Here is an 11,739-nt window from a genome sequence, read left to right on the forward strand (position 1 = left end):
TTAGAAAGCTATGAAAGCTAGAGAATGGTGGCACATTTTTAAAAAGCTTACAAAAATAAATGTGCCAATAGAATTCTATACCTAGAAACTCTGTCTTTAAGAAATGAAGTAAAAATTTATTTTAAAAATTAGGTAAATATAAATGAAGCAAATATGTCAACATAGGACCAGCTCTACAATATATGTTAAAATAATTTTTTTCCCAATGAAGGATCAATTACAAGGCAAGGAAACTTTCTTTCCCTCATCCTTTGAACATATAACTAGACATCTTTGCCATTATAATAAAGAAAAAAAATAAACAAATAGTATACATTGGAAAAGGAGAAGTAATCTGTCTTTAATTTCATATAATTATTTCCTTACAAAGTCCTAATCTATGCAAAATACTATAACTAATATATTAATTTAGCCAAATTAAGGATGCAAGTCCAAAGTTAAAAAATCAATTTCATTTTTATTTATAATTAATAAAAAGCATTATAAAACCAATATCATCTGTAATGGCACCAAAAATTCATATAATGTTGTGTTGAGATCTAATAAAAAAGTATCTAAGATTTCTACACCAAAAATTGCAAATTGCTGCTCAAAGAAATTGAGGTAGCCCTAGAGAAATGAAATAATTAACCGCATGGATTGGAAGATACCAACCAACTCTAAACTGAGCTACAGATATTAACAACATTCTAGCAGGGTTTTTGATAGAAATTGACAAGCTGGATGCTTAAATTTTCTTTTTAAAGTGTAAGAGACTTAGAATAGAGGGAACAATTTTTGGAAGATAGAATGATCAAAAATAATTTGAAATTAACAAAAAGCTAGACATATAGATCAATGGAACAGAATAAGGAGTTCAGAAATAGCACCACACGTATTTAGTCAACTGATTTTTGCAAAGGTGCTTATGTCATTTAATTGGAAAAATAATATCTTTTTTTCTTATTTATTTATTTATTTTTTATTGTTGGGGATTCATTGAGGGTACAATAAGCCAGGTTACACTGATTGCATTTGTTAGGTAAAGTCCCTCTTGAAATCATGTCTTGCCCCCAGAAGGTGTGGCACGCACCAAGGCCCTGGCCCCTCCCTACTGCCCTCTCTCTGCTTTTCCTCCCCCCCATAACCTTAATTGTCGTTAATTGTCCTCATATCAAAATTGAGTACATAGGATTCATGCTTCTCCATTCTTGTGATGCTTTACTAAGAATAATGTCTTCCATTTCCATCCAGGTTAATACAAAGGATGTAAAGTCTCCATTTTTTTAATGGCTGAATAGTATTCCATGGAGTACATATACCACAGCTTGTTAATCCATTTCTGGGTCAGTGGGAATTTAGGCTGTTTCCACATTTTGGCGATTGTAAATTGAGCTGCAATAAACAGTCTAGTACAAGTGTCCTTATGATAAAAGGATTTTTTTCTTCTGGGTAGATGCCCAGTAATGGGATTGATTGCAGAATCAAATGGGAGGTCTAGTTTGAGTGCTTTCAGGTTTCTCCATACTTCCTTCCAGAAAGATTGTACTAGTTTGCAGTCCCACCAGCAGTGTAAAAGTGTTCCTTTCTCTCCACATCCACGCCAGCATCTGCAGTTTTGAGATTTTGTGATGTGGGCCATTCTCACTGGGTTTAGATGGTATCTCAGGGTTGTTTTGATTTGCATTTCTCTAATAGATAGGGATGATGAACATTTTTTCATGTGTTTGTTAGCCATTCGTCTGTCTTCTTTAGAGAAGGTTCTATTCATGTCTCTTGCCCATTGATATATGGGATTGTTGGCTTTTTTCATGTGGATTAATTTGAGTTCTCTATAGATCCTAGTTATCAAGCTTTTGTCTGATTCAAAATATGCAAATATCCTTTTCCATTGTGTAGGTTGTCTCTTTGCTTTGGTTGTTGTCCCCTTAGCTGTACAGAAGCTTTTCAGTTTAATGAAGTCCCATTTGTTTATTTTTGTTGTTGTTGTTGTTGTTGCAATTGCCATGGCAGTCTTCTTCATGAAGTCTTTCCCCAGGACAATATCTTCCACTGTTTTTCCTATGCTTTCTTTGAGGATTTTTATTGTTTCATGCCTTAAATTTAAGTCCTTTATCCATCTTGAATCAATTTTAGTGAGTGGGGAAAGGTGTGGGTCCAGTTTCAGTCTTTTACATGTAGATATCCAGTTCTCCCAACATCATTTATTGAATAGGGAGTTTTTCCCCCAAGGTATGTTCTTGTATGGTTTATGGAAGATTAGGTGGTGGTAAGATGTTAGTTTCATTTCCTGGTTTTCTATTCAATTCCAAGTGTCTATGTCTCTATTTTTGTGCCAGTACCATGCTGTCTTGACCACTATGGCTTTGTAGTACAAACTAAAATCTGGTATGCTGATGCCCCCAGCTTTATTTTTATTACTAAGAACTGCCTTAGCTATACGATTTTTTTTCTGGTTCCATACAAAATGCAGAATTAAGCAAGTCCATAAACGTTATCCACCATATTAACAGAGGCAAAAATAAAGATCATATGATCTTCTCAATAGATGCAGAAAAAGCATTTGATAAAATCCAGCATCCTTTTCTAATTAGAACGCTGAAGAGTATAGGCTTAGGTGACACATTTCTAAAACTGATTGAGGCTATCTATGACAAACCCACAGCTAGTATTTTACTAAATGGAGTAAAACTGAAAACTTTTCCTCTTAGAACTGGAATGAGACAAGGTTGTCCTCTGTCACCTTTACTATTCAATATAGTGCTGGAAGTTCTAGCCAATACAATTAGGCAAGACAAGGAAATAAAGGGAATCCAAATGGGAGCAGAGGAGGTCAAACCCTCCCTCTTTGCTGAAGACATGATCCTATACTTAGAGAATCCCAAAGACTCAACCACAAGACTCCTAGAAGCCATTAAAAAATACAGTAATGTTTCAAGATATAAAATCAATGTCCACAAGTCAGTAGCCTTTGTATACGCCAATAACAGTGAAGATGAGAAGCTAATTAAGGACACAACTCCCTTCACCATAGTTTCAAAGAAAATGAAATACCTAGGAATATACCTAACAAAGAAGGTGAAGGACCTCTATAGAGAAAATTATGAAATCCTCAGAAAGGAAATAGCAGAGGATTTTAACAAATGGAAGAACACACCATGCTCATGGCAGAATCAACATTGTTAAAATGTCTATACTTCCCAAAGCAATCTACCTATTCAATGTCATTCCTATCAAAATACCAACATCGTACTTTCAGGATTTGGAAAAATAATATCGTACTTTCAAGATTTGGAAAAATAATATCTTTATCACAAATGGTACTGTGACAACTTGGTATCTGTACAGATCTGTACCTTGAGCCTTACCTCACACCATACCAAATTTACTCAAAATGGATAATTGTCCTAAGTGGAAAACATTAAAACTTATAGATGATATAATTAGAAAATGATCTTTGTGACATTAAGGTATGGAGAGATTTTGTAATTTATATGCACAAATCATAAAATATTGGTAAATTGGACTTTATCGGGATCACAAATGCTCACTCGGAGAACAACTCATGCAAAAAAATGGAAATGTACCAGAGAGAGGGAGAGAACTTTTTCAACATTATAAATAGACAAGGGACTTGTGTCAAGAATGTTGAAAGAATTTCTACACCTTAATAGGACAAACAAACCAATTTAAAAAATGTGTACTTCACAAAGAAAAGTGATAAATATTTTCAATAAGCACAAGAACGAATGATTAACACCAAATCACTAGGGAAATAAAAAGAAAACTGGAGTTAAATATCATTATACCCCCTTTAGAAAGGGACAATTTAAGGGAAAAAAAGGTGAAATATCAAATTTTGCAAGGATGTGTCAATGTGACGCTTAAATTCTTTAAAATACTGAAAAGTTTCCCTAATACTTTTAGGATGAAATTCACATGTGTTACCATGTCATCCCTGTCTGCGTTGATTGGGTACTAGCCTTTTGAAATGATTATGCTGACAACTTAACTTTTTAGGTGAAACACTGTGCAACCTCCATCCTTGGGCACTCTTTTCTTAACTGTTACCTCCATTTTCATTTTTAATTATCTAGAGAATTCCTTATTATTCTTAAAAACTACAGTTTCTAACTATGAACTACTCTGGAAATCCTTCCTTGGCTTCTTCATGGAGAGTTAAACACTCCCCCTCTGGGCTAATCTAGCACTTGCTTTTTAAAAATCATCCTTGTATCATATTTTGATTTTAATTAATTTAAATGTTATCTTACCCATTAAAGACTAAAACCCTCAGAAGAATAAGAATAATTAAATATATGTATTTAATCCTACATATATCCTTAGAAATAAGGACAGTGCTGAAAATATTGGCTCTACAATGTGCTTATAGCTAACTAGATGTTCAATAAACACTGTAATGGATGAGTTAATTCATAGGAGTAATATTGACCAAAATTCAAATTTATTTTTCTTATAGACCACAGATAGAAGAAAGAGAATATTACAAATATTTAAGCAATATTCTTATGATATGCTTTGTTTTTTATATGTATGTACGTGCCTCAGAATAGAGCTGGGATTCTGTGATGTTTATATTTTGCCTTTGGCTTATGTCAGACATTTATTAGTTTGGGAGTTTCTGATTCAATATTTTTCTGTTTTTGTTAGTGTAATTCCTGTTTTCCCTGAGACCAATGTAGTTGATTTGAATTTCAAACTCTTTGAGAGTTCAACTCTAGATGTCATTAATTAGGATTTGGATTGTGTTTCAGCATGGAAAAGAAAAGAGTTGTCTCTATTCATGCCTCAATTTAAAAATACCTAGGAATTCCAAAGTGTTAAGAATATCACATATTGCTTATGTTTATGTAAATTTCAGCTTAAAGGGATCTCGTGTTCTGAACAAAACTAAACTAAATTAAAGCAACCACAACAATGATCTTGCCTCAATAGCATTTCTCTCACTGAATCTTTCTTAAAGCAGTTCATAAAGGAGCAGAACATATTCCATTTTCACCTTTAGAGAAAACTTCTATGTTAAATATTTAAGTTTTATCCTGTTTTATTCAGACCTTTCTTCAAAGGCCACATAGTCAAAAATAATTTTATAGCCATTAGTTTAAAATAGCCCCTCCCCACCCTTTGAACCATTGCTTTCCCCTGTTTTCTTCTCAGCTCATTATGTATTTATTTTCTTGCAGTTTATCACCTGTCATTTCTTAACAAAATATGTTTCACAAAAGCAGGAACATTGCTTTGTTCACTGCAATATTTCTAGCACTTTGAATACTGCTATACTTTTAAAAGGTTTGCAATTTTTTTGAAAATTTAAAGACATGTTTTGTGGCCTAATATATTGTCTATTTTTGAGAATGATCCAGGAGCAAAGGAAAAAATATGTAGTCTGCATGTATTAGATGAACAATCCCCAAATATAAACATTAGGTCCATTTGGTCAATAGTGCAGATTAAGTATAATGTTTCTTTGTTGATTTTCTAACTGGATAATATGTCTAATGCTGAGTAACAAGTGTTGAAGTCTCCAAAGATTATTGTGTTTTAATCTCAGTTAGCTCTTACAATATTTGCTGAATATATCTGAGTGCTCTAGTATTAGGTGCCTGTGTATTTAGAATTGTTAAATCCTCTTGATAATTATCCCCCTTTCATTATAAAATGACCTTCTTTGATTTTTCTTGAAATCTATTTTATTGATAGAAATCTAGGTATGTGTGCTCTTTTTTAGTTTTCCATTTGTGTGAAATCTTTTTTGATCATTTATTTTCAGTCTGTGTACATCTTTATAGGTGGAGTTTCTTGTCCTCGATGTATGGCTGGCTATTGCTTTTTTAAATCCATTCACAGCTAATCTTGATATTTTGATTAGAATTTAGTCTGTCCCCATTCAATGTTATTAATAGGTAAAGACTTATTATTACTCACAATTTCTGGTTGTTTTGTAGTCCTCTCTGTTTCTTTCTTTTGTCTTCTTTTGTTAAAAGTGATTTTTTTCTCTTATAGTTTGTTTTGATTTCTTGCTTTTTAATTTTTTTACGTATCTCAGTATCTTTTGTAGGTTTTACCATTTGAAGTTACCATGAACCTTGCAAAAACATTTTATAACGAAAAAGTATAGAACACTACTTGAATTTGCATGCCACTCTTGCACAGGGGCCATATTAATCTTCTCTGTATTGTTCTAGTTTTAGAATATGGGTGGTGCTGAAGCTAATCATTCATATTTACAATAGACAACTGCTTAGAAACACTTTAATAAAACAGTAATAAAATTAGATATAATAATTGTAAAACTATATAGAGGAGAAGTCGTAGTATTAAATAAACTTTAAGAATTGTATTTTTTCTAGTTAAACCCATTTAGAATTTATAAAATGTAAAATTGTGTCTTGTAATTTTTCTTATCCAGTGTAAATGAATTAAAAATTGTAACATCAATTTTTTGAAAACAGAAAACTTCAACACTATGTTAAACCATATACATGATAAATCATCTCTTTGATCCAGTGAATGAATCCATCCTTGATTTATTGCATCTTAATGAAAATGGTACTATTTATGAAGAACAGGAAATATTGCTTAAGAAAAACTAAGTATCCAGAAAATAAATCATTCCTCATCAACTCCAGCTGAAAACATTTATTGTGCACCATTGTTAATGAAGAAGCAATAGAGCAGCTGAGAGTGCCATGACATTATTATCCCTAACATATAATTTGATAGTTTTAAAACCACTAAAATATTTTTATAAATAATTTAAAATAATTATTGTCTACAAAGGTGACTTTTGGTCCTCATGGGCCTGACACTAGGTCAAGGAGTTTCCTGGAGTCTACATGATGACATTCTTTCAGAAAACAAGTTTGTGTTGGATCTCACACACTCCCAAGACCCAAGCAGCTGTCGCACAGCACTGTTTGCCCCAAAAGATGGCACTTTGCCCTGGGACCCAACAGTCCATGCATCTCCACATCCCTACATTCCTTTGCGCATCCCTCACACCCACTCAGAAGCCTGCAGTAGCATGGTTAAGTTCCCTTTCTCTAGCCTACATAGTGTTCCTCACCTCAGCAATAGGCTAATGTACCAGACTAGGGAACTGTTTCTAGAACAAAGGGAGTGGGCCCCAGGACCTGGAGTTATCTGCCTGGGGCTGCTGCCACTGACAGTAATCACTGTAACAGCAGGGCCACCATGAAATTGCCTGTGCCTTCCCTGAGCTGGGGATCAGTTTGACCAGGTGCTATATGGGGGTTTGCTCTGCTCTCTCCCACCACTGCAATCTCAGCATGACAGTCAGTAGTGTGGGGATCAATAAGCTACTCTTGTTGCCACAGGAGTATACATGAATCAAGGTGCCTCACATCAGACGCAAATCACCATTGGTACCTGAGCATACTGTCAGAAGGCCTAGGATTTTCCCTGCCTGCCAAATATGTGCACCATCAGGAGGCTGGAACACAAGCTCATTCCCCCAGTGTTCCTCATACCCTGGGCTCAGTGTTCAATTGTACTGTCTGGGTCTGGTTATCAGCCCACCCTACTTGCTGCTTCTAGTGCACATATACACCATCAGGAGGCCTGCAGCAAGCTCAGCCCACCTTCTACTGATGCCCTAGCATACCATTTGGGAGCCTGAATATTGCCTTCCCCTTACACTATCACTACATTTGTCACAGAGGATGGGCCTATCCAGCCTGCTGACACCACAACTATCAGTATCCACCTAAAAAATGGCCCACTAAGCCCATTGCACACCACTGGTTGTAGAAAATATCACTTGGGAGCTGAATATTGGCCTGTCACTGCCTCTCTTATCTATGACTCTATGAATGTTTCCCAGGGGTTTGATGACCCATCCACCAGCTGAACCCACTGCTGCCACTGCCACCTGAGTAAGCCACCTAGAGGTCTAACAATTTATCCTTCCAAAAGTTGCGACTACCAGTGGCTCTGTACCCAGCCTGGAGGTCATGGAACAGGCATGCTTACTCTGCCACTGCCACCACTGTGGCCCAAGGATTGGCCGAGTGTGTGAAACTGTCTTCAGCAAAGCTGCACCATAGTATCCACTGACAAGTATAGCCTAAGTCACTGAGGAAACACCTGAGACACCACTGATGCTGATCATAACCAAAGAAATCATGCAAAGATTATATTACTTCATGTACCCAGAATTAAAGGTAAAAATACCCCATGAAACAACACTATAGATACATCTTCAGGAAACAATCTTTCCCATGAAAGCTAAGTAAAAAAATCAGAAGAAGTGACTATTATACCAGATATACAAATATCAACGCAAGGACACAAAAAAACATGAAAAAGTGAGAAAATATACTTCTAAATAAACACAATATTTATTATTTAACATATTCCAATAATAAATATATGAAATGAATAAAAAATTAAAATATTGATATAAAAAACTAGTGAAATACAAGAAGACACAGATGAACAATATAAAGATATGAGAAAATTCATAATCTAATGATAAATTGTACAAAGTGATAAAAATCACATAGGAATCAAATCAAATTTCTGAAACTGAAGAATTAAAAAAAACGGAAGGAAAAACAATAAAGAAAGCCTACAGGACATATGGAATACCACAAAGCTAGTATATTATAATTTTGAGTGTTCTGGAAGGAGAAAAGATAGAAAAAAGCATAGAATAACTATTTGACAAAATAATAGCTGAGAGGTTTCCAGGGATATAAAAGATGGACATACAGATATAAAAAACTTAAACAGTCCTCTTTTTCTGGATGAGTTCACAAACTTAATTGTCAGACTTGTACACATTCTTCTTAATAGCCCACGAAACATTCTCAATATAGGCTACATGGGTTACTTTATGAAACAAGTTGCAATACACTTAAATAAAATCATATCAAATATCTTCTCAGACCACATGGATTAAAACTAAAAATCATTAATAAGGGGAACTTTGGAAATTGTAAAAATACATGGAAATTAAACAATATGATCCTATATGACCAATGAGTCAATATAAAATTAAGAAGACAATAAAAAATTCTTGAAACAAATAAATATGGAAATAAAACAAACCAAATTCCAAGGAATAGAGAAAAAGCAATACAAAGAGGAAAGTTTAAAGTCATCAATACCTACTTGAAATGTATAGAAAGAGTTCAGATAAATAACTTTACAATGCACCCAAAGGAACTAGAAAAGCAAGAGCACAGCAAACCCAAAGGAGAATGAAAGAAATACTAAAGATCACAATCAAATTAGTGGAAATAGCCTTAAAAACCACAAAGAATTGATAAAATTAAAAATTGTTTTTTTTTAAATTGTGTTTTGTAAAGAATAAATATAATTTACAAATTTCTAGCAAAACTAACCATGAAAAAAAAAACAATATCTGAATAAGCAAAATCATAAATAAAAAAGAGACATTACAACAGATACCACAGAAATACAGAAAATCATCAGAGACTACTATCAACACCTATACTCTAACACCTATACTCTAGAAGAAATGAATAAATTCCTGGACAGGTACAAAGTTACCACAATTGAATCAGGAAGAAATAGAAAACCTGAACAGAACAATAATGAGTAATGAGATTAAATCAGTAGCCAAAAGTCTCTGCAAAGAAAAGTCTAGTACTAGATGGCTTTGCTGTAGAATTATCTGAAACTTATAAAGAAGAACTTACACCAATTCTTCTCAAATAATTCCAAAGAAATTAGGAGAAGGATAATGTTTACTAACTCATTCTATGATGTCCCCATTACCCTTACACCCAAACCAGACAAGAATACAACAACAAAAGAAAACTACAGACCAATATCTCTGATAAACAGAGATGCAAAATTCCTCCACAAAATGATAGCAAACTGAAAATAGCACCACATCCAAAAATAGAATATAGTATTATCAAATGAGACTTATCTGAGGGATACAAGAATGATTCAGCTTCCACAAATTGATAAATTTGATTCATCATCTCAATAGAATGATGGACAAAATCATAGACACATTTCTATGAATGCATAAAAAGTATGTGAAAACATAGACATTCCTTTATGATAAACAATTCTTAACAAATGAGGAATTTAAAGATCAGACCTTAGCATAATAGAAGCATCTAAACCCACAGTTAACAACATACTGAATGGGAAAAAGTTGAAAGCTTTTCCTCTAAAGATTGGAACATGACAATGATGCCCACTCTCACTACTCCTAGTTAGTCTAGTACTGGAAAATCTCTCCAAAGCAACTGGGCAGGAGGAAGAAATTAAGGCCATCCAAACTGAAAAATAGGAAGTCAAATAGTCTGTCTTTGCAGACAAACAACAGAATCTTATATATATAAGAAAAATTTAAAGACTGCATCAAATATTCTTAGATAAATAGAGTAAAGAAGTAGAGTGTAAAATGAACACACAAAATCCAGTAGTATTAGTAAACACCAATAATTAATTAGCTAGAAAAAAGAAAATCTAACTTCAGTACATAAAAATAGAAATAAATTTAACCAAGAAGGTGAAAGACCTCTACAAAGAAAAGGACAATACACTAATAATAGAAATTGAAGAGGGCACAAACTAATGGCAATATATCCCATGCTATGGATTTGAAGAATTATTATAACATTGCTAAAATAACCACATTACAGGGCAGCGCCTGTGGTTCAGTGAGTAGTGCACCAGCCCCATATACTGAGGGTGGTGGATTCAAACCCAGCCCTGGCCAAATGCAACAAAAAGATACCTGGGTGTTGTGGCAGGTGCCTGTAGTCCCAGTTACTTGGGAGGCTGAGGCAAGAGAATGGCCTAAGCCCAAGAGCTGGAGATTGCTGTGAGCTGTGACACTAGGGTACTCTACTGAGGGAGACAAAGTGAGACTTTGTCTCAAAAAAACAAAACAAAACAAAACCACATTACACTATGCAGATTCAGTGCAATCACTATCAAAATAACCACTGCCATCCTTTACATAAATATAAAAAAATAATTCTAAAATTTTTAGGGAATCCAAAAAGATGCTGATTATCCAAAACAATCCTGAGCAAAAAAGAACAAAGCTGGAGGCTTCAAAATATACTGCAAGATTGTAGTAACCAAAAAAGCATGGTATTGGTACAAAAAGAGACATTCGGACCAAAGGAATAGAATAGAGAATCCAGAAATAAGTCTATGAACTTATAACCAACTGCTTTTAAACAAAGAAACCAGAAAATACATTGTGAAAATATATTTTCTTCAATAATTGGTCATGGAAACTGGATATCCATATGCACATAAATAAAATTGTATCATTATCTCTCACCATATCCAAAAATAAATTCAAAATAAAGACTTAATTGTAAGATGAGAAACTTTAAAATCACTAGAAAAAAACACAGAAGAAATGCTCTGGGACATTGGATAAGGAAAAACTTCATTGCTAAGTCCTTAAAAGCAAAGAGAACAAGAATAAAAATAGACAAATGGGACTATATGAAACTAAAAAGCTCCTGTACAGCTAAAGAAATAATCAGCAGAGGTAAAAGACTGTTGAATGGGAGAAAATATTTGCAAACTATCTGACAAAGGATTAATATTCAGAACATACTTGGAACTCAAACTACTCCACAGTCAAAAATAAAAAATCTCATTTAAGCATGAATAGTCATTTTTCAAATGAAGGCCCACAAATGATCAACAGGTCTGAGTATATGCAAAAATGTTCAACATTACTGAATATCAGGTAAATGAAAATCAAAA

The 11,739-nt window shown here is 33.9% G+C and overlaps 1 non-coding gene across 1 annotated transcript; it reads right to left on the reverse strand.

Moving 5' to 3' along the window:
- Positions 1-6,108: 6,108 nt before the first annotated feature.
- Positions 6,109-6,212, reverse strand: LOC128564121 (U6 spliceosomal RNA). Its single transcript, XR_008373999.1, has one exon. It is a non-coding gene; the product is annotated as a U6 spliceosomal RNA (small nuclear RNA).
- Positions 6,213-11,739: the final 5,527 nt, after the last annotated feature.

The sequence above is a fragment of the Nycticebus coucang genome, chromosome 13 (assembly GCF_027406575.1).
Source record: "Nycticebus coucang isolate mNycCou1 chromosome 13, mNycCou1.pri, whole genome shotgun sequence".
NCBI classification, from domain to species: Eukaryota; Metazoa; Chordata; class Mammalia; order Primates; family Lorisidae; genus Nycticebus; species Nycticebus coucang.